Source organism: Calonectris borealis, chromosome 1, assembly GCF_964195595.1.
Source record: "Calonectris borealis chromosome 1, bCalBor7.hap1.2, whole genome shotgun sequence".
Taxonomy (NCBI): domain Eukaryota; kingdom Metazoa; phylum Chordata; class Aves; order Procellariiformes; family Procellariidae; genus Calonectris; species Calonectris borealis.
Window position 1 is genome coordinate 117,750,600 of NC_134312.1, and position 24,567 is coordinate 117,775,166.

General features: G+C 44.5%; 1 long non-coding RNA gene across 1 annotated transcript; it reads left to right on the forward strand.

Annotated features, from left to right (window-relative positions):
• The first annotated feature begins 6,431 nt into the window (after nt 1-6,431).
• LOC142093350 (uncharacterized) lies at nt 6,432-14,654 on the forward strand. Its single transcript, XR_012677416.1, has 5 exons — nt 6,432-6,591; nt 6,708-7,002; nt 7,378-7,505; nt 12,272-12,428; nt 14,613-14,654. It is a non-coding gene; the product is annotated as an uncharacterized LOC142093350 (long non-coding RNA).
• The last annotated feature ends 9,913 nt before the right edge of the window (nt 14,655-24,567 follow it).

Genomic DNA, 24,567 nt, shown 5'->3' on the forward strand with positions numbered 1-24,567 from the left:
GTTGACCTCTATACAATCGAAACACTCCCTAAGACACAGAGCCACCGCACCGCCTCTCCTTCCTTGCCTGTCCCTTCTGAAGATCTTATAGCCATCCATTGCAGCACTCCAGTCATGAGAGTCATCCCACCATGTTTCTTTGATGGCGACTAAGTCATAGCTATCCTGCTGCACAATGGCTTCCAGCTCCTCATGTTTGCTGCCCCCACTTTCTCAAGGGAGATCTGCCCAGGACATTTACCAACACCTGTACTTCCTAGTTAACACTGTAGTAAAAGCTGTTGTAGTCTTTGGGCCACTGGCGTTATAAGTGATCTATTTCTGACCGTTGTGGAAACTTGAGTCTGTCACCCTGCTCAACGGAGGTGGGAGCATAAGGATATCTTCCTCAAAAAGTTTCAAATAAAGCACTAGGTACTCTAACCCAGAACAGAAGAGGCAAGGATAACAAAAAGGACTATCCTTGCCTCTTTTGTATCAGCTAAGGGCAGCAAAAAACATTTGGAAAATGGTGTGAGAGGCCCCTCTTCCCAATTCACAGCATATCTACAAGCAGTGAGGAATCCAGTCAGAATGTAGGAATCTTCAAAGTGTTTGAAAGTCCCTAGTACTTGCTGCTGGTATCTATATTTATTCCTAAAACTATATGGGATAAGATACTTACCTTCCCTATTCCAAAAAAAACCCCGTTGTGTATTCGTCTCGAGCAAATATGTCTTCAAGACTACTGATTTTTCAGAAGGGCTTTTCTCACTTTAAAAGTCAATTGCATTTAAAATATAAGTGGAGACAGACAGAATCACTAGTTCCTCCTCCAGAAAAATGGCCTCCATAGCCGTGAGAAAAGGAACTCAACTTGAAAGGAGACAAACATACAGTTTCCTGACATAAAAATCTATGTGAATAGGAGACATACCAGACAAAAAGATGCTAGTCGTCGTCTTTCAGCAGGACAAAATTTTTTGTGAGAATATTTGTGCAAGAATTTTATGGCTATGTAGGATGTTGAGGTTTTGGTCACCTGGTGTGTACTTGTCATTTTGCCAGCGCTGAAAGAAATGTCTGGATATATTTCTTCATTAAGTCAGATATGTTGGTCCTTATAATCATGAAAGTTCATGCAGTGTGTTATGACTCTAAGAAAAGTTAAGGAACCCATTGCTTTTTAAGGCAAAATCTTTTGTTTCATGGCTTTCTCAGAAATGTGAATCATCTAGCATTGGGTGAGTCTTTTGGTCAGTTGTCTCTGCACATTGACCACTTCAGCTGATTTATGGCCACATGAACGCTTTTTGAAATTTCTGGCTAAGCGCCATAGAAGTTCTAAAACAATCTTCGAGGTTTTGAGTCCCTCTCCTTCTCCTCTAGGGAAGGGAAGCTTGTATAAATGTCGTTATTCTGGGAAAGCCTATGGTTTTAATTTCTCTCCCAAGGGGGTAGAGATGTCTTCTAAACCTAGTGTTGAGAAAAAGGGCCAAAGGACTACCTCAGGAAAGAAGATACAACTTGGGAGGCTGGTCTACATTTTCTATCTCCAAAGCTTTTTGAAGGAGAAGATATGAAGCTGTGAATATCTGGAACTCTGTCACCTGGACACTTTCTTGCCTTTACAGGGATCTTTCTTGTAAGTGAAATATTAGAAGCTAGCGAAATCATTCCAGTGCACCCACACTGAGTGGGTGGAAGAGGTATGTGAAAATTAAATGTATTATTTGGAAGCTTCTCTGGATGCTTCTTGCTTTCCTGGGGGGAGGAAGGACCTAGAGCTGTTTGGTCCTATCTTTTTATTTTCCCCTTAATTGGCCTCAATAAGATTTATCAACCATTTCTGTCCAAGCAGTGTACTAACATGTATTCAAAACCAGTTCTATTCTGAGAGCAGGCTGCTACTTGCTGGCAGGTAGGATATAGAAACGATCCATAGCTCTCAGTTTCAGGCTCTTTTCACACTACTCTGGTATTCCCGACAAACCCCTCTTGCGCATCTCACGTGTCGGGCATATCAGCACACACCAGAATTCTTGTTTTCACAAGTACCTCCCTCAAAAGCCTGATACCATGTGCACTCATTTTTTCCCCCATCTGACACAGTGTGAAGCTCTTCAGAAAGCCCAGCTTTGCAGCCAGGTGGTTCTCTTGCCCTGGCTTATCAGGCAATGAAACCATTGCTTCCCTCTGCTTTGAAAATAGGAACCAAAATGTCCTTGTGGCTGCTCCCCTAACAGGGTCAAACTACCTTCTACTGTAAAGAACTGTTTCTTTGTTGATGCTCTGAGTGTGACATCAAGTGACATGCTGAAAAAGAGTGAGACTGCTTGTGCTTTTGAGAGCATTTCTCAAAAGGTTAATGATTTTGCTGATCTGAGGCTTTCGTCATAACGCGGAGACATGGACTATCCTGTAAACAAGGGATCAGATTGCTCTAATGGAATCTCATTTATCAACTGGAGAGCTTGGCTGCAGATGAAGAAAGTGAGAAACACAAGAAAAGTAACAAATACCTGGGTCTTAGCAAATTGCTGTTGTTACTGAGGTTGACACGCTTAGCTGACCAGGTTCCCTCCCGGCCCGATCCTGCAGAAGCAACTAAGGCACTAGGTAGATGGAGGTATGAGCCTCATGCCGTCTTAATGCTGAAAGAAAATTGTACGGCCTGTGTGCTGCAGGGTAAATGATCCCGATCTTCTCTACCATTCTTAAAATCCAAGGCACTGACCTTCTCAAATACATGACTCATCTATTGCCAGGAAGGTGAAAGTCCAACTATTAATGAGTTGCTTCATTGTATACAGCCTTCAAAGCCAGGCCTCGCAATCAGCTCAGCTGAACGTGTTGGATATCTTCCCATCACTTGATGCTAATCATGGGTCTGCACCTGGTCCAGCTTTCTGTTTGGGACAATATGTTAAAAATTCATTGTTGCACTTTTTTTTCTTTTAATTGACTTTTTCTTCCCCTCTGAGTTAAATGAATGCTTTATAGGATGAGAACTGAACAACATCAATGGAATGAATTGTGAGGGAGAGCCACAGGCACGGCTCGCATTCAGGAGAGAGCAGGAGTATCCAGCTGTATCCTGCTTGCCTACTTTGATGTCTTTGGCCGAGAGAGTAATGCGTGATTCAGACCACCTACTCTCCAGGCCCTGGCTCCCTAGGTGGTCAAAGGGGAGGAGAAATCGTGAACCTGGCACAGCACACCTGTAGCGTGGCTAGTGCATCCTTCTTCACTGATTGCGCAAGCTGCAGGCATTTGGCAGCCCTGGGCACTACGTGGTGTCATGTGTTTGTCCCTTTCTTGATCTTAAACACTGTAGTATGGGCCTGCGTCCACCTGAGGCACCATAGGATGCAGTTTGAGTGCACCTTGCCGTGAGCACGCTGTGTTTGCCTTGCCATTTCTGAATAGGACTAGATGATGATGTGTATGCTTTACCTACAAGCATTAGGCAGTGTCAGAACAATCTCCACCTGGCCTGGGGGGACCATCTCTGAAGATGAAGGTGTCTGAGGTAAATCCAGGCAGCACTTCAACTTTCTGCACGCTGTATTACGGTTTTTCATGTTGTTTTGTTTTAAATTCTCCTTGTTTGGTTTTTTTTTTTTTCAAGTGGTAGAGGCATCAGGAGGCATGGGGAGGCTGAGAAAGCACTTTGGAGGTGATGCTCACACTTTATTCTTCAGCCTTTGGAATTAATGGGGACTTAGATCTCCATCATAAGCATCTCTGTGTACTTGAAAGGGAAGTGAGTGACAGAGAAAACTGTTATAACAACTGTGGGCATGAAAGAAACCCATAGTCAAAGGCAGCTTATCTGCTAGGGCTTGCCCAGCTGCTGGTTATCATCCATGTTGCATCTGGCTTTTCACAGTACATCTGTTTAGCATAAATAACTTTTTTTTACTGGTGTCCTATGGTACAGCCAAACAATGAACAGAAGAAAAAAGAGAAACTGTAAATAAATTTTACAATGTCAGTAAGAGCATTCACATTAAGGGAAACTATTTTGAGTGAATGCCAGTTCTTAATAAATTGCTATTATTCTGGTGTTTTTACAAAGACCACAAGGAAAAAAAGAAGAAAAAAACCAGAAACGATTGAAAAATGGAAACACTGAATGTCACTGCTCAATCACTCCTTTTAATAATAAATACTTCTAGGCTGTTCTCCTAGCAAATGAGGTGCCAAGATTTTTTTTTCTTCTTTTGGTGTCTATCTGAAAGCCAGTGGCATAAAAAAAGACCATGAGTCAGCTGGCTGAGCTCCCTTTCCTGAATGCTCCCTAGGCAGCTGTGTTTCAGCCAGTATTAGCAGCCCTGGGTCCGAGCAGGCTTTCTGGGACCTTGGGGCTCACCTGCCCAGCCCAGCACTCTGCAGAGGTGCCTGCGCTGACTCTGAACCCATAAGCTCAGCCCTCAGAAGGAGGAGAGCCCTGCTGCCGCTGCCCAGCTGGTGTGTCACACTAAGGACCACAACACTTCTTAAGACAGCAGGTTTTGCTAAGAAGGATGCCTACGGTCTTAATTCCCAGCTGCTGATGCCTTGTTTGTTGTAATTTCTCAGAAATGGGACCTTACAGTCCACTTTACCAAGAACTCTGCTCAACCATCCAAATCTCCCCCTGGACCTAAAACTCACCCTTTCTGAAACATTAGCTCCTGGGTACTCCTGGTTTAACTCTCTAGGACCATGTAGACTTTGCAAGGAAATTTCTAAATCTCTACATCAACGAGGCTTCATGGCAAACCGTAATTGTGGGCAGCACACTGCACAGCGAGAGTGGTCTTTTCCCAGAGTTCCTGTCACTGAACATGGTGGGGATAGGGGTTCACACTTCAGGGGTCCCAGCAAATCTTCTTCTTTTTTTTGTCTTTTTAATTTTTTAAAATTTTTTTTTAGTGATCAGGCTATTTTATCTGTGTCTATTTTACAGTCCGAGTGTGTTTCCCTCAGTTAATTCCTGTCTGCAGGGATTCTGGGAAGCTGCTGTCTTTGTCTGGCATCTTGAAACATAAAGGAGCCCTTTGCTGATAAAAGCCCCCGGCACCACAGGAGCAGGGTGTGTAACGTGTGGCTCTCCTGGAAATCTTACATTAGAAATATGGATGCCCCATCCGGCATTGGAAAATCAAGTGTTAGGCTGACTGTGCCAGATGCTGATTGACGGTCATGGCCTAACAGGCAGGCAGGAGCAGGGGCGTACTGGAAATAATACCAGAGGGCCAAGCCCCAGCGATGCCATCATTTGCCCTTCAAAGGTTTGCAAACCTTGCAGATACGTTAATCACCACAGGTAGCGCTTCCTTGTTGGGGATGATTTCCTGGGCAACACGGCTGTGCTCCCGCATGGTGGCATGGATGACACTAAGCTCTGGGGAGATCAGGCACCTACAGACGAGGAGAAGTTGGGCTGTATTCCAGTGACACAGGCATTGGTAGCTTGGGACAGTCTGGGGAGGACCTTGCCACCCTCTCTCTTTCTAACGTGGCCTATGGAGCTGCACCCAGAAAGCCTGGGGTTTGTGCAGAGGAGGCGGTTGTGCCCACAGTGAGAGGGCTCATCCTCCAGGAGCGTGAGGAAGCCGGCTCTCCCGGTCATGGTCTGCTGTACCCACCGCAGTCTGCCAGACAAGGAAGCGGGCCCAGGGCCTGAACAAGCTCTTTCGCCTTTTGGCACACCCCAGAAGTGCTTTCATAATGAAATAAGGCCAGAGCCCAGTGAGCCAAAGGGAATTAGAGACGTTGTGTGTGCTCACATGCTTGCTTCATGGGGCAATTTTAATGAGTAATTGATTGCTAATTATATGTGCTGCTTTGTGGTGAAACATCATGGTACTTTGATATCGACCAAGAACTGAAAGTTTCTGTTGTGCTTATTTTTTAAAAACTTCTGGCCTGCTGATCTGTATGGGGTATTTTGTGCCTGATTAATTTAATGTATTGTCTTGGGTGAGTGTTGATTTACTTGCTGAATTCAAGATCAATTTTAATGAAGCTCTTAGTGCGTGCTGGTTTGGGTACACAGGGTGCCACGTTATTGGTTTGTCTAGATTGCTCACTGTTTTGTTAGACTTCAATAAGAAAACTTCTGGCATAGTGACAGCTTCCCACTTCCCTACAATTGAGTAGACAACAACAGCGCTTAAACAGACAACAAACTTTATTAAACTCACATGTACATACATAACAGTAGAAACATTAGAGCAAGCTAGTCTGACCTACAGGCCAATAGCAACAAAAAAAAAATTCTTTTTTTAACTCCCAAACCAGGTGCAATCAGGGAAACAGCAACTGCAGCTGAAGTGCCAGGCTGTAAATTAAAAGGGAAAATAAAAGGCAGCCATCATCAAGGATATTAATATCTGCTCCATTCCTCACCACCACTGTTTCCCTCCACCCTTTCTCTTTTCCTACATCTGCGGCAGGACAACGCAGTCATAAAAGTCTTCCTGGGAGAAGGATGGGGCAGGGGCTCAGAGTGCTGGGAAATGCCTCACGGAGCTCCATGGAACCCGGGCATAGAGCTGGGGTGCTGCTGGACTTCCAGTGCGCAGCCAGCCACGGCTCTTCAAGGTGCTGAGGCCGCCCCAGGTACTACGAGTCTGTTGCGGAGGTGCTCAAACCCGGAGGGCTTGCAATGGCATTGCAACCAGGGCTGCTTGTATCCATGCAGCTGAAACCCTGGCGTTTGTTTTTTTCCTCTTCAGCAGGATATGGCTGTGCCCCCTGGATCAGCGGCTGCATGTTTGGAAGAACAGCCTGCCTGGACAGAGCAGAAGTTAACTAGGACTTTTGGAGCTGGTAGTGGTTATGCTGGGAGCAGACCAAGGGGAATATTTGCTTTCCAACTCCAAACAGGAAACTATAAGCAGATCCAGCTTGCAGAGAGCGTGGTGTGGGAGGACGCGCAGAGACGCAGGAACAGGAAGACGCAGGAATGCTGGTGGAGGACTTTTCCACCCTTGAAATGCATGGCCATGGTTAGCTCCCCTTAGTCGTGAGGTAAATCACAGCTCCGTGCCTGGGACTGGAGAGCACCTGTGAGCTGCTCTCACCTTGGGAAATGGCATTTGGCCCTTCCAGGGTAGACGAGTGGGTGGTGCTGGCAGGAACGTGAGCATTAGTTCTTTCTCATTCTTTAGAGAAGACACACACTAACTTGTCATGCTCTCTTTAATTTGATTTTGTATGACAAACAAGCCCAACTGTTTAATGTCCTGTGCACAAGAAGGAGAAAGCAATTATTATGTTATTTGAGGGGAAAAAGCCATTTGCTTTGCTTCTGTAAGCAAAACATGAATTGGCACTTACGGGGTCCAAAGGGCCACAGAATTTTCTACAGTATCAGGTTCCAGAATGCTGATGTTTCTTTTCCAGAGAGATTTAACAGCAGGATGAGACAAAAGGATACGCAGCAGGCCTGAAAGGTCCTTCTTCTCCTGAGTAGTCCCCATCAAGCCAATGGGTAAATGTCTGCAGAAGAGGACCACACTGAAGTTCTGTTGGTAGGTGAACAGCAATGCTTGCCAAACAAGGCACCCTATTCAATCTGTTTTCAATGATTTAAAACTGAGCTAGAAAATGTGAATCCAGGCAGGAACTTGGCATTTAAATTATACACTTGAGATGACTGAGCCTTTTTTTTTTTTAATACAATTTAAAAAATTATAATTCTGAGGGATGTGAAAGGAGTTAGGGCATGGAGACGACATGAAAACAGAGTCCTTTCATATGCTGCTTGACATTTCAGTAATTCTTCAAGCAGCATTTTTGACTTCTTTTAAATGTAGAGTTTTCTTAGCTAAGTTTGCAGCATGAGAAGACTGAAGTTTTATCTTCTCTATGTACACAGTCTTGGTGTAGAGATAGCTCTTTCCTATATGTTTGTGCTGCTACCAGTGTACACATATACCCGCCTGGCTTCAAGCTTAGGAGATACTAGCTTTAGAAATGTTGCAGATGATGCAGTAACTAAGGCATTTGGCTATGTCATGGACTCAGGTGATCTTGAATGAAAGGGATATATATAGATATAAAATTAAAGTGTAATTTACATATTGGATATTTACAAACTATAGGATATATACATAGCATATGTAAAATTAAAAATAAGTGCATTTAAGAGTGTTTCTAGTAATAACCTGCCTCATGATTAATAAGATTAGCAAGAAATTGGTGCAAATTTTCTTCTTAATCAACAGTGCTAGGAAATAATGATTAATGTAATAAATATGTATTAATAATGGAAAGCTGACTTAGGCATCTGGGCCTCAGAAGCTCTCTCTTCATTTCCCTGCACTGTTAGACTCTTCTTGACTGACTGCTGATAGTATCAATACAGTATTTGGGTATCTGACTGGTGTTAAAATCAATGGCAGGTAAAGTTTGAGGGTGCTGCCAGGGAGCGCAGGAGTGAAGAATATTCAGGTGGTTCTCCAAAACTGTGGGCTGAGCTAACTATGGAGCATTTAGCCTGGAGAAGTTGATGTTCCTGATCTTCAAGCACCTAAATCTATGCATTCAGCACTGGTGACAAAAAAGCCACCTTGCCACCGCTCTCTCTGCCAGCTACCCCTCAGCTACCATCTGACCATTGTAGGTGCACCAAGATGCTGTGGATCTCTCCTATGCTGCAGTTGGGGGCAGCTCCGCTCCCCAGCCCAAGCCAAAGTTCCTCAATAGGAGTCTCAGTTTCACTACTCTAAAGGGCTGCCATACATCTGTTATTTTTGTTATTATTTGTCATTCGATTTCCCCCTGGGTATGGCCCTTTTCTTTTCCTACCTGGAAATGGTGACTTGGCAGGTTCTATGTTTTCCTGAGAGCTTCCAGCTGTCTGGTTGTCAGCCTTGACAGCTAGAAGGTGCTCCTTCATTTTTACTGTATGGTCATAGAATAGATCAGCACAAAAGCTCCTTGTGTTATGGGTTGAAATCATGGTTATGTTTTGTTTTTCCTTCTGCACCGACTCCACGGAAGCTGTGTAGTGTATCTACACCACTTCAGGGTGCAATGAATGGATCTAGTGCTTATGTCCTGCATGTAAGTGGAGGACATAAGCACTAGTTCAGCACTCCCTGCTGTTAGGCACAGAGTGGATGTTGAGGCATCTTCAGAGTAATGTTGATAGCTCTAGTATTGGTCAGTGGCTCTGGGACCATGTTGAAAGCACAGAGCATGAAAAACATCTAGGGTGGGAGTGCAGATGTCCTACTCATGTCCTGCTCAGCTGCTCAGGCCGAGGCACTCAGCTCTGTTCCTCCGAGTCTCAGTTCATTTGCTTTCAAGGCCATCTCCCAGAGCCATCTAATTGTCCCCAGGCTCTCTGCAAGGAGCCTGTATGCCCAGGCGCTGGGGTCACAGCAGGAGGGAGCCCACAAGCTGTCAGGGCCTCTCAGGGCTAGATGTGACCACAGGGAGTGGCAAAATGCCAGAGTTTTGCCATATGAGCAACACGCACACACTGCACTCACTGTCCCTAGTGATCGAAGATGAAAATTTCCCCATCCTTGGCTTTCTCCTTTCCTCCGCACTGGAGTGCCCATTTATCTTGGAGGTTACAGCTTTGAGTAGTCCTCCTGAAGGTCCCCACCAGTGAGCTGGGTGGTCAAAGCCATTTACGAGAGTCACATTGTCTGGTTCTGCTCATATGCTTTAAGTCCGAGGCTATTCTTCTTCCTTTTATCTGATCACAGTCCCCCAGCTGTGCAGTATGTGCCACATATAAATTCAGAGAACATAAATAATTTGCTTTGTTGAAAAGCAATCCATGATATACTCATTGCCTCTTCCTCTTTCAATCTGCACTTGCTTACAGTGCTGTCGCAAATGAGTGGTTTAGAGGCCGCACCACCACAAGTGCCCTCCTTGCCCCTCAGTGCTTTCGGCTCCCTCGGCATGAGCATGCATCTTCATTTTTATCCCACTTTAGGACCCACTAATAACTCTCTCACCAGTGCACCATCAACGCACTGGAGGAGAGCTCAGGAGTAGTAATTCAGGGCTGTGATGCAGTGGTACGCTGGGAGGGGATGCTCAGATCGCTGTGGCATGCCAGCACGCTGCTGGCAGCTGCGCACCATCTACCGAAAGCAAGTAGCCCTGCTGGCATTCAGCTGTGCTGCTAGTGCTTTAACACAAGGGTATCGCCACAGAATGGTGGTTTGCAGGCTTTGGTTGCTTTTGTGCTGCAGTTGTTTGCCACTTGAAGCAGGATGGTGGGCTCAGGTATACTGGTGTCTCAACTTTTTGCTAATCTTGCTGTGCTGGATCAGTCATTGGATGTGGCTGGTGGGAGCTCTTGTGAGAAGTCACCCTTGTGCAGTATGATCTAGTAACTCAGAAAGTTACCGTTGTCTGAAGAAAAGAGTTTGAACTGAAGCTCCAGGATAGTGAGCAGGATATCTGGCAATTAACTGTGACCAAGCCATTGAATTTACTAACTCTTTGCATCAGGGAAGGATTTCTTGTGCAGTTTTTCAGCATTTTGTTGGTACTAATAAAATTACTTCCCTCTGGTAATCTTTTTAGGTGATGAAAATAGTGCGAAGCTTCACTGGACTTCACATCAGGCCCTTAGAAAAGACAATGGTCATAGGAGTCATCTGCCCTTAGACTCAGCTTCCTGACCTACTCACCACTCTTTTTTTCTTTATAAGACGTACATTTCCTAACACATGGAGGGCTGGATAGATGTGGCTCAACTCTTCCGCTATAGCGTGACCCAGGCACTCCCAGCCATTGCTAATGGGAAAACTCAGCTCATTCAGCCCCTGTGGGCATCTGCCTTGAATGCTACCCACGTGAGCTTGAAACATCAGTGAGGCTTGTTTAATCGGGGAACAAAAGCAGGGATTGACAAAAGTAATTTTTACCCCCTGTTTGTAAATGCACATGCACTGGTGAGTGTGAAACTGGACTGGGGTGCATTAGCCCCTCTTCGTCTTTGTCCTCGTCCACATCCCTTACCTTCCCCTGACTCCCACAGAAAGTCCTCTCTGTTGGCATGCCAATCATTGTTTCCTAGCACACTTCTCCTAGAAATCCCTGCTAAGTGTATATTGTTGTCTCCCCAAGAAGGTACGAGTGCGCAGCGCGCAGTTACAGGCAATGCGTATATGCACGGCAACTCATTAGCCGAGGCGTTTTTCAAAGAATTTTTAACTTCATCTTTGGTTGCCTCAGCTGAAGGAAAGGTCAAAGGAAGATGCAGAGAAAATGCAAAGCATGTAAAAGGTAGAGTGGCTTTGTGCTGCATTGAGGGATCTTCTGTGCCTTGCTTGTTATGTAAAACCCATCAGAGGGAGGGGGGAATAAACAAAAGAATTTTCTTCTCAGCATGTGCTGGGACACAGCACTGCAAATAAATGCATTGTTAGTTGAAATCAGTGTTTTGGTTTCTCCCTTCCTTTGTGAGATGCTGTAGAGGAAGCAGATTAAAGATTGCCAGCTTTCTGGCAAAATATACTGGTGGCATCATAATGACTTCATTATGGTCTCTAAATGAGCTAACAGACTAATAAAGTGTTCAGGAAAAAATACACATTATGAACATGCACACAGGTGTAGGGTTAACCCCTTCTTTGGCGCCCCTTGCTTTGAATCCAGCTACTGCAGCTTAAGCCACAGTTCAGTGCTCTACTAGCCGGGCAGTAAAGGATTTAATTCAACAGCTGCATGCCAACTAATTGCAGCTGTATTTTCTTCTGAGTTCATCTACAATGCAAACAACATGGCAGCTGTTTGTTTGTTTGTTTGCTTGGCTGGTGGTGGCTGGGAATGCTGCTGCTAGGTGGAAGTGCCAGCACAGTGGTGCAGAGGCTCTGCGAGGCCCTGCAGCTCAAACCTCCTTTTATTAAAAAGGCTTTTAAAAGTGGCTTATATGACATGCCCCTCCTTTGGTTTTCCCTTATTGCTTTACATGCTGCATAAAACATGTTCACTGGAGGAAATGGAGATTCAACAGTAGGCCAAATCCTTCTGCCCAAACTAATTCTCTGCCTGCCTTGCTGATGTGTCCTCCACCTCGCCTTCAGCATCACTGGACACAGACTCTTCCTGTCCTCATCACAACTTCTGTAGCTCTCCTGCCCCTTCATTTCTGCCTTCATCACTTTCTGCCTCTACCTATCTGTTGCTTAAGTCTCTACATCATTTTTCATCTCTGGATTATGTAAAAATCTTCCAGAATGTCCTTGTTAGCCCTACTTAGCTCTTCCATGTTTTCTCTTGAGGTTTTCTGGGTGTGATAATATAGACATTATGGTTACAGAGCATGGAAGCACGGGATACACAGGATGTTCTGCACAGGCTCGGCAAAGCCAACATTTCCAAAACATGTGGGACTTTTATTATGTGTGAAGACCAGCCATGAAACACTTGTTCAGGCTTCTCTGATATGGCTCAAAAAAATGAGGTCTACCTGCCAGGTAAGTGTCTTGTACAATGATAGGTACTAGTCACTCACCATTGCTGTAGCGTAGGGTGTACTCATATAGTGGAGTATCTGGGATGTACAGAAAAGTCTGTCAGCTCTGTTGCTCAGGTCTCCCTGCATCTGCCAGAGGTCCAGAAATCCAAACAAACATAGGAAGTCCTGAAAATGTCCTGAAATATCCTAAAAATAGGCAGAATTTCTAGACGGAAGAAGAGCATGGGTTCAGGAAAATATGAGCACATGGGAACAAAGCCATCTTTAATGTAAGCCATCTTTAATGTACAGACATTGCTATCCTGTTCCATGAATATTTGAACTTATGTATCCTGTTTTCTGATGGATTTGTATCTGAAAGCTGACTTTGGTACGTAGGAAGATGCAGTATCCAATGGAAGCTCTTATGTCATTGGGATCATTTATACGGCCTCTTTCTCTCCAATATGATGTTTAATACAGAGTGAATTCATACCACAGCCCGTGGATGGTGTGGTCAAGGCAAAGACTCTTCTAGGGTCTCTGTCTTCTGCCTGCCCTCTATTTTCATGAACTGTGTAGGAGTTTTGTATTTTGAGATGCCTGTTCACCTGCCAGATGTGGCTGAACTTAGTCAATGGATACAAAAATTATGAAATAGGACAAGAGCCGGACACTAACACATGGATACATTGATGAGTGGACTGTCCGGTGGGTGAGGAATTGGTTGGATGGATGCATCCAGAGGGTAGTGGTCAACAGCTCAATGTCCAGATGGAGATCAGTGATGAGTGGTGTCCCACAGGGTTCTGTACTGGGACTGGTACAGTATAATATTTTCATCAATGACATAGTGGAATCAAGTGCACGCTCAGCAAGTTTGCAGATGACACCAAGCTGAGTGGTGCGGTTGACACGCCTGAGGGACGGGATGCCATCCAGAGGGACCTGGACAGGCTTGAGAAGTGGGCCCATGTGAACCTCATGAGGTTCAACACGGCCAAGTGCAAGGTCCTGCAAGGTTGGGGGAACCCCCGGTATCAATACAGGCTGGGGGATGAAGGGATTGAGAGCAGCCCTGCCGAGAAGGACTTTGGGGCACTGGTGGATGAAAAGCTGGACATGAGCTGGCAATGTGCGCTCGCAGCCCAGAAGGCCAACTGTATCCTGGGCTGCATCCAAAGAAGCGTGGCCAGCAGGTCGAGGGAGGTGATTCTGCCCCTCTGCTCTGCTCTGGTGAGACCCCACCTGGAGTACTGTGTCCAGCTCTGGAGCACAAGACATGGACCTGTTGGAGTGGGTCCAGAGGAGGGCCACGAAAATGATCAGGGGGGTGGAACGCCTCTCCTATGAAGAAAGGCTGAGAGAGTTGGGGTTGTTCAGCCTGGAGAAGAGAAGGCTCCAGGGAGACCTTATTGCAGCCTTTCAGTACTTAAAGGGGGCCTATAAGAAAGATGGCGGCAAACTTTTCAGCAGGGCCTCTTGCGACAGGGCAAGGGGGAATGGTTTTAAACTAAAAGAGGGTAGATTTAGACTAGCTATAAGGAAGACGTTTTTTACAATGAGAGTGGTGAAACACTGGCACAGGTTGCCCAGAGAGGTGGTAGATGCCCCATCCCTGGAAACATTCAAGGTCAGGTTGGACGGGGCTCTGAGCAACCGGATCTAGTTGAAGATGTCCCTGCCCACAGCAGGGGGGTTGGACTAGATGACCTTTAAAGGTCCCTTCCAACCCAAACTATTCTATGATTCTATAGTATGACCATATTGGAATTCTTTCCTCAGGAAATGAGGCCAAAATCTGCTAGCCCAGTTCCTGCTCTTCCACCCCACAAAGTGCCACAACACCCTTTTTCTGCCTTACTCTGCCCACCACCCTACCCAATAACTTTCTATTGAGAACGTAGTCTAGGGAATATTGTGCTCACTGTGCCAATCCTCTCTGTTCAACCTGTACACTGGGTCTTATTCCCTATTACATGTAAGCTACTTGTCCACACTCTCCTGATAGAGAGATGCCTCTCTCTCGCATTCTTGTGGCATCATGTTTGGTGATAAGTCATCTCTCACCTGCCTTGTTGCCAGCATCTAATGTCAATGTTAAAGCTTTAATCTGAGTTCTTCCTGCTCTCTTACATAGTGCCTCTTCGGTGAGGGAGCTTCCCAGGAAAACCTGCAAAGTTACTTCATTATTTGCTTTCAGATTCCCCTTCCCTGGGCTTCTGCGACAGCAGCGTGGCTTTGACAACAACGGTATGCTATGACTGCTGCCGACTGTGCTCTGCGGTATTTTCTCCTTACATCCTGGCATCCCTAATCTACATCCATTTATTGTCTTCAGTCACTGCCCATAAAGTCTCTGCAGTTTAGTCAGGGGGTTTGCTGTTCCTAGCACAATGAGATACTAACCTGAAGACTGAGTTTCTTAGGCAACATGGTACACGTGTAAGTAATAACATCCCCTGGATAACAGTAGTAACAAATCCAGCCATTTCCCAGCAGAGGAATGGTGCATCAGGATCCTGTGTGAGTCAAGCACCACACCTGAAAAAAGAGTGACCGGTACCATGAGTCAAGCTGCTACAGCTATGCATTCAGTCCTCTTTCAGCATGTGGGGCAGTGGAAGTATCTAGGAAACTAAATGGTCAGCAAACTGGTTGGAAGAACCATGGCTTAAACTGGCCTGCTGATGAGGAAGTGCAAGAGAATGAGAAGGACATGTCTGACGTGCTAATTATTCTGCAAGGCCAAGATAAGCAGGAGATGCCAGGGCAGTGCCTGTCAACCGGGTCTACTGAAGGTCACCAACTCTTTCTTAAAGAAGCAGCATCTTCTGGTGTATTATTGCTGATGGTTTACACTTGCAATCAATTTAAAATGAAATTAAAAGGGGACTACTCCTTGCAGTTTTGATCCACTCTCCCCCCATTTTGTTGGTTCCTTTGGTTGCTTCTGTGGGTGGGGTACATTAAAGAAAAGACTAATTACAAGCCTGTTGCACTCACTTTCTGAAACCTTATCGCTGGTCTTTGGTAAGCAGGTTGAAAACACCTCCTTTGAAGAGCTAGACTGCAGAGCCCAGGAGTCTGGTTGGCATACTTCAAAATGGACTAAACTTCTTAAATAGCAGAAGCATTGCTTCACTACTTTTATTCGTCAAAGCCATGACAAATAGCCCTCTGCAATGACAAATTCCAGGATAGTCTGTGAGCCTGGTCGCTGCTGATTTACCATGCTCCATGCTGTCCTTGCCAAAACTGATGACTATATGCAGATGTACATGTAAGAAAAGACGTCTGGGACTCGTTTATGAACAGTATATAATGAACAGTTCTTCTGTAAAACAAGCTATTGTTTATGTATGACTGCATCACCACTGCATCTTTTTAGGGTTTCTGTAAGAAGTGGGCAGTTGCCTTCAGCAAGTACGTAAGTGGCTTGGCTGTCCCACGAAAAGATGAAAACAGAGAGAGAAGATTTTTGGTTGAGGGTGAAATTTAAGGTATGAGTGGCTATTATCCATATCTTCCACTCCTCTGAGTCTGCAATAAAGCAGATCAAGGGGTAATAAAGCTGTTGAGCTGGCATGGATGATTCTTTAGATGGTGTTCTGCTTAAGCATTCATTCCTTTCAAGCTATTTTCTTGCTTTAAAACTGCTTTTTACTGTACGTAGCTTAGGAGCTATTTGTAACAAGCAGAGAACCATGGCTGCACGCAGGTAACGTTCATGAACAACAAAGCCACCTTAGAAGAGTGTATGGATTTTCTTTGGAGACACAAGGGGTTTCTTCTGTAGGAACTCTGTTTATCAAAACAGATAATGTGTACAAGAAGCAGAGAGTAATTTTCTGCTGCCACTGAAGATATTCAGGCTAGGATTTTCAGATCGATTCAGGTATTGGGCAGCCTTAAGTAACCTGGAAAATGGTGGCCTGTGTACACTGTTATTCACTAAAATGACCTGGAGCAAGTCTGGACTTAGGAGGCCTATAGCCAGACCCCCAGTGATCTACACTGATTCTACAGGAGCAGCCCAAATTCATACTCGATGGAGATGTGGCTGTGAAGACCGAGGCCATAACCATTGATTTTTTTATTTTTCCCATTACTGCCAGGAGACCGGCTCCTGTTCTCAGTTCATGACTACAACCTGGTTGCACTGCAGACTTAATGGCTCATATCTTCCTTGTTTTCTGATATTTTTCTCTGGAACATGGAGGAAAAAATATAGCACACAATGCATCAGCTTCCTGTTCCAATCCTATGAATGTTTTATGGAGATGAGCCAGCTTTGTTCCCTGTAGTGTGTTTGCATAGGGTTTGGATGCAAAGTGTTCCTATAGGGACAATGAACATGTCACCTGGAAGAGCAGCTGGTTTGCGTACGATCTCAGCTACTGAGCCGTTCGGTGCCAGAAGTGAACAGTGTGGCACCCATAAAATCTTTCATTCATGCTAGCATAAAGCTAAGCAGCAGTTGAGGTTGCATGGTCCAACTACCTTTCTGTTTGCCTGCTCTAAAGGTAAAACCTGCCACCAGCATGGAGAACATATTAATGAGTGAGTGTTTATTGATAGGAAAACAATTGAAGGAACTGAGCACTTTCCAAAAACAATAAGTGGGCTTTAAGGAAGGTATACTTGAGGGCTAAAATTCTTGTTACTGTGCAACACCCCTTGTGAGGATACAACACCCAGCAGAAATATGCAGGAGTAAGTGGGAACAAGACTGTTCACGTAGGAGAGAACAAAATTATCCTGTAACAAGCTATAATGCAATCCTAAGTCTTTTGGAGGTGATGCAAAAACTGCCACTAATTCTGAACAAGGTTTGGATGGGGCCCATAGCAAGTACAAAGTGAACATTACAGGGGATCCAGGTCCTCGCAATGGGATCATCTATTTTCTTTCAATAACGTGATTGGGAAACGGTGTTCACTTTGGGGAAGGCTTTTTATTGGAAAGATTTCATCCTTGTTGGACTACTGTAGAAATGAGAACCATCATTCACACCCATGAGGATAGTACAGATGCTTAAACACAATTACATGCTTACACTGAGAGGAAAATGAAGCGACCTGAATTAAAACTGTAATGGTGAGAAAGAAAGTGAGAAAGGTGAAAGGAGACCTAGATGGGCGAAAGGGGATATATGTAAGTGGGCACGGTTAGACGAGGAAATGAAGGCCCCAGGGAAAAATAGCAGAGGACTGATGAGATAGCTGGTGAGGGGGGCTCTCAGAAAATACTCTGAAGGGAAAGAGAAACTGAAACATTGTTTGGAGAATGTAGGGCATCTGTGACAGCTTCCTGCCGATTATACACTGTAAAAATGGCAAGTGACTGGCTGCTTTCTGCGCTTGATATTTAGAGGAGTCTGCATTTCGTCTCTCAGCATTCTTTTCTGCCTCCCTTGGACTGGCATCCCTGTATAATACACTCACAAGACATCATTTTAAGGAAAATGAAGATTGAGGGCTTTTTGTTGCTTTTTGTTGGGCTATTTTTTTTTTCAGAAAGAGCCTAGCATTTACCTAAAGCTGTTCCCAATGAAGTCAGTGGTAAATTTCCCACTGACATTTCATTAGAGAACAGTTGCAGTGTCAGGGAGGCTTTTTGAAAACACTGCCCTCTGCACGCCAAGCAAATCAAGAGCAAACAATACAAACCAGATCCAGCAGCTGAATTCGTTTCTGTTCCCGTTTCTGGGCCAGAAGCAATAGGAAGTGCGTGGAAGATCAAGTGATGGGGTGTGGAGGTGTGCGGTGGGTGTATTTTAGGATCTCAGAGGGAAATCCTTCCAGCAGAGGTGCAGAATAGACACATGCTGACTTTAAAGGGCCTGTCATGCCATGTGGGGATGATCCATTCATCCATCCTTCAGGTTTATTTGTCCCTATCTTCTAATTTGGGTTAGAGTCATTCAGATCACCCTAAGGTAATCTTTTTTCACCTCCTGCTTTTTTGGTACTTGAGATATTAAGATATCCATAAGTCATAAGTCTACCAGGAAACTATGTTTTCCATAGTAATTTTGTTTGTGTTATGAGGAACAAGGCCTGTGAGGAGAGCTTGTATCCTTTAATAGGTCAGCTGATATTTTGATGAATGTCATTACAAGTTCATTTAGAGCAGTGTTTTCCAATGTCTCCCAATTAGTGGACCCCTACAAAATTTTTAACAGAGGTGAAGCATAGCATAAGCATAGTGACAACTCTTCTCCTCAGTCACTTTTCCCAGATCCCTTGTAAGTAGTCCACAGGCTACCATGGGCCTGTAGGCCAGAGGATGGCCATCACTAATTCAGAGGCTCTTTTAAGGCTTTTGCCCTTAGGCAATGTAAAGAGACAGTGAAAGAGGCAACCGCGGCCCCAGGCAAGTGCAAAGTTAAACAGACAAGATCTGAGTTATGAAACACAAAGAGGGAAGGGACTTAGAACGCTTTTACTTTCTAATGATTGCCTGAAAATTGACATTTTTTTAAACTAATTTGCAAAGACCAGTGCCACGAGTTTCTGCTAGTCCCTCAGTCCACCTCTATCATTACTTGCCTCTAGGGAGGCTGATCTGTGGATATTAAAAATAGCCCACATTTCGTCAAAAGCTTTTTTGTATGCAAAGGCTTTTTTCTGTGTGCAAGGCATCTGTGTGCTCTGTTTCAAGTTCTTTGGTAGATAACCTCAAGTTCTTTGGTAGATAACCCAGCTTTCTCCTTCCAGAATGGTTGGGGTAAATACTTGAAAATATTGGAAGCAACCCTTCTGATTCGAATGCAGGAAAGATGATCATGGGGGAGCTTAGCTGTCTGGCCATCCACAATGCTACATCTGTAGTTCAGTGACTTGCAAATTGTGTCACATCTGAAAACTGTCCTCAGGCAAGAACGCGGTCTAACATGACCAAATGTAACTAGGTCACTCTATAAATATATTCTGAATGGGGTCTTGGTTTCCCTATTTGTGTAAATACTTACCTGTCGCACATGAGTGTTGGTGAGAAGTCATTAATTTATGCTGAGAGAACACTTTGAAGGTCTGAAACATTGTACATATCACATATTACTGTTATAATGGGCCAGATCCTTCAGATTTGGTACACTGGCTTTGAATAGATACGGAAATGCTGTGTACTCTGTTCTTAAGGGTACTATAGGCTTTGTTAATTCAGGTTTGTTTCTAAATACTCAGAGAGTGCATACATTGGAAGCACTGACCTTTTATTGTGTTTAGACCCAACATGAATCCAAGTGCTCTGAGTGTCACCTCGTGCAGCCACAGGAACCTGGAACTCCAGGTCCTAGAGTTGCTCCAGTGCTTCACATTTTGTTATACATGATGAGTCAAATGACAGGTATGTACATTTCAGACCACTGACTGGGCAAGAGAATACGGAAAAAAGGCAGAGGTAGTGCGTTTCTAGTGACTTGCTTTTTTAAGGTCTAATTCAAGAGCTTTTATGGGTTAAGATGTAAGGCATTTGTCCTAAAACCGTTGCAGTATGGATTTCATTTCCAACATCAAGACATGCTGTTCTTTTCTACTATGCCTGCCTCCCCCCACCCCACATGTTTCTGACTATTACTGTGCGGTTTTCTCACGGCTCAGTCCAGGAGTTTTCAAGCCTGTTCATCTCCCAAATGACAAATTTTCTAGTCCAAATACTTGTGACTGCGGTGACCATGACGCCAACATCTTCCTTTGTTTTACTTCACATCTTCTTACACAGCACTGTTGGTTTCTTTTCCTGCTATTGTCTGGACCCTCTGTCTTCTACTTACTCCCCAGGCTCAGCAGCCTCAAGGTGGTCTGCAAGGCTGTGGTGTTCTTTCCCAAATTACACTTTGGATAAGGTCGGCAGCTGCCTCCTCCTAGAAAGTCGAGGTGCCTCCTATTAGTTGAGTGACTGTAACTTCTTCCCAGGTGAGGTCAGAGGGTGTTGCTCCGGCTGAGCTCTGGGCTTGCTGGAACCCAGGAGATCGAGTGCCGTCTTTGAACCTGAGAACCAGTGCCTTCCCATTTACAGCATCCTACTGAATCCAGAATTTGCCCCCATGCCAGCAGTGGCAACCCTCTCGTGGGTTTCCCTCGCGTGTTGCACACCCCTTTCTCAGGTGTGAGGATCCCCAACTGTTTTGCAAGAAGCCAGTCATTTGAGATCATTCCACAAATTTATACCTCGTTTAAAGTCTACCAGGCCCCTATAGTGGGATTCCTTTGGCTGGGATACCGATCAGGCCCTTAGAGAGGAAAAAAGATGTCCATCCATTTTTGGGAGGGGGGTGTCTGTTTGGAGGGAAGGGGTGCTGCTGGCTTTACATTTCCCCTTGAAGTCTTCAGGTTTGTGCTTGCACAGGATGATAGGCTTGAGATGAGATCTCATCCATGGTTGTTCATTTTACAGTTCTATTAAAAAAAAAAACATGGGGGAATTTTCTAGATTCCATCCAATCCATAATAACTTTTGAAAAGTTAATTTGCTGCAGCTGCTTTATAACTTCTCCTAAGGCCACAACTCAACATGATTACACAACCGCAGTAACTTTTATGGCTGAGTGGAAACACTATCCTGGTTTTGTTGTTCTACAAAAGCCAATATTTGGTTTAAAGATTCCCTTGGATTTTTAATCCACTTTGCTAGGAAATCTCACTTGCCACCAGTATTTTTAGAGACTTCACCTGCTTTTGTACCTGCTTCTTGCCACATATCTGACAGGTCTACTGCATATTGGAAAAAAACCCCTGTCCTCCATCCTCTGGGGTAGGAAATACGTCATTGGTGTCTTCTGTTAGGCTCTACTATGCAGGTCTTAATGGGGGCTAAGATTAGATACCTTATTCCACGTTCCTGATAACCCCCTCCTGTGTGAGAGCAGCGTGTTGAACACAGCATCCAGGCGGCCGGCCCGTGGGTATGCTAATAAAAGTTCTGCTTCTCCAATTAGCCAGCTTTGCCCGAGGAGTCTGTCAGCAAAAATAAAAAGGATATTTCTATTTAAATACCATACAGTGTCTGCACATTGAAAATATTTTTACCATGGTAGCATACATGCCACTACCAATAAGGGTGTATTGTTGTTATAAGTTGGCTGTTATAAGTCAGCCAGGACTAAAAATTGCCATAGAAAGTCTCAGCCTAGAAGGTATTTGTTTGTTTTGACAGGTTATTTAAAACAAGCAATGAAAAATAATTAGTGGTTTTGGACTTCTACCTTGCATTTTTCTGTTTAAAAAGGTCTTAGATTATATTTTCTGGTGATTGGATCATGACAGAAGGCTTATATCTTGGGGAGAGTGGGAACAAAAAACTAGCAGGCAAATTCTGGGGTTCCTTTTTTAGAAAAAAAAAATCTAGTTCATTTTCAGGATGAGAACAACTGCTAGACTTTTCTGCCCAGCAAGTGTTGAGTTTTTCCCCACTGAGAATACAAAAGGGATATTCAATGACTGTCCAAATCAAGTGTAATTACAGAGGTATAATAAACATCAGTACAAATGATAATTTTTGCATTTCTCTGTTTGGATAAGGGATTAGAGCACTTCCACCTATAACATGCTGAGCCTCTGAAAGGCCTGAAGAGAGAGAAGTGTGCTCCTGGGTCCTCTTCATTCGTAGGTGGAAGTTATTGGCTCAGAGAGATGAATCCCCACATGATCAGCCTTGTAAACTAAAGACAGGCACCTAAATTCGTACGTAGATAATTGGCCTGACATCCAGGGAACACCGTGCTCTCCCAAAATTCGACAGGAGGTTTGGCTGGCTGTGTAACATGGCCATATAGGTGTTGAATCTGAGACACATAGGCCAAAGATTTTAAAAAAATGGATGCCAAAAATAAGGGTCCTAAATCCATACTTAGACAAATAAACAAACACCTGATTTTCAAGCTGCTGAGCACCCAGTGGCTTGGCCCCAGGTTTGAATACTTTGGCTTACGTGACTTGTCCAAAGCCACACAGGAAATCTGCTGCAATTCCAGGAATAGAGCAAAGATCCTGTGCTTTAACCGCAAGCTGGCTATGTTTTATTTGTCAGCAGTCATTCCCACAAGGAAGCTAAACCAGGGATCTCACTGCATCTAAAGTCAGCAGGGTTACCTACTGGTAATGAAGCTAAAAGATGTTCCTTGTTCTCTGAGCAAGTAAGTTATGTACAAGACCCCGGAGCAGCAGCTGGATACTTTGAAGAGCCTGTCTCCTTAGGACGTACAGGATTAGACATCAGAGCTAAAGGACAGTACGCCCACTTCTGCATCTTCTGCATTTCGGGCTACGGCACGGGTTGAAACTGTGCAGATTGGAAGAGCTGTTGTAGGCGTAGAGGGGAGAGGTGGGACATGTCCTTTAGTTTCTTTAATGAGCTGCTCCAGGGGTACCCAGCAGGACAGAAGCTCCTCTGCCCACAGCTGATCTTTTTTCCATTGACAGCTGTTAACATGCTGCTTCTCAGCCACGTGAGGTGGGCAGTCTAAGACTACTTGTGCCAGTCCTGAACTTGGAGACATCACTCCCGGCCCCTACCTGCCATTGCCCATAAGGCTGCGGAGCCAGCACCAGCTTCTGCGTCACACTCTGGCTCTGAACCTGCTCTGAAGTCTAGGCTTGCCCCCAGCCCCGCTGTTTGCATGCATGTGCCAGAGGACTGGTGGCCAGAAGGACTTCTGACTCTCCAAAGCAGAGAAGTTTGAAGTTCAGTGGCCAGAGCTGGAGCCTGGGTTCTTCTCTCAGTGGGCTGCGTGCAGGAAGGATGGACAAAGCCAGGTGCTCAATGGGCAGCCCAAGCGGGGATCCTCCAAGGAGGGCACGGATGCGTAGGCCATGTAGTGTGGATGAGAAGTGTGCTTGAAGCCAGCTTGTATGGCCACCTTACTTCGCCGTGTAGGGATGATCTTAGGCTGCTTTTAGATCTCCACATAGACATAACTGCCCTCATGCTACTAGGCTGCGTGTGCTGGATGATATCAAACGTATTCAGACCAGTCGAATCTGAAGATGAGGCCTAAACTGACGTAACTAACTGTTCATTGATGCTATATTGCTTTATGCTATCAGGGAATTGAGTTTTTATGAAAGAACTGGTTGCTGCCTCTCTAATTGCATTTAACTACACTTCCTATAAATACCAGAATGGATTTAAAAATCTGTTATTTTGCACTGGAGTTTATGCCTGCGAGCTTGAACTGTTTCATATGGAACTGTTGTGCAGGTGAGAAGGCGCTGCAGGAAAAAAGCATTGACCCACAGTTTTTGTAAAGCAAATGTTGAGACTCTCTTCAGGGTATATGCATTTGACATTGTATAATGCCAGACAGTGGTTTCCAAATGACATCTTACGTAACTCCCTAGTCAAATAAGATAACAAAAATGTCTGTGTTGCAGTCAAATAACCATAACTAAAAACTCTCTGAACATTATACTTATATACTTATTGCTAAACCAATAAGGACAATTACAAATTACCAAGTAGAAAATGTTTGAACATTCATTACCATATTTCTTCTATCAAGGCAAACCGCACATTCCTCTTAGGCGCATGCCAAATGTGAGGCTTTGAAGAAAACGTTTCTTGAGTTATCTGAGTATAAGGAGCATCTGAGTGATTTTCTTAATTGTTTGGATTGCTCGGTGCTAATCTGAACAGATTTGCTTCTCTCTTAAAAGGAAATACATTGAACTCTGGACTAAGACCAAACACGGAAAATTTCAGGCTACGCAGTAATATGAAGGGGGGCAGGGGAATTGTAAGTGACAAGTGGGTTATATTGGAAGTCCCATCTCGGTTTCAACAATAGGACTGGTATCTTGATACTTGCATTTAAGAAATGTGGATTTCCACATACTAACCATCTTTCATGAATTACTGCAGATCTGACAAATTTGAGTTATTGTGCTCCTCCTGGGAGATTTTTAAAGCCAATTGTAACAACAGATTATATGAAACAGCTGGTCAAACAGAATGAGGAACCAGTTCATTGGCATTTGATGAATTAATAAAAACAGGCACAATACAAATTTCAGCAATAGCTAGAAATTCTCCAGGAGAATAGGAACCAAAAAGAAAAGAGCAGGAATCAAATTACAGCAGCTGTTTGGCCAACAGGTAGGGGGTAACTATTTCTTCATGGCTACGGCTTGGAAAACTCTTAAAAGATTCCCTGG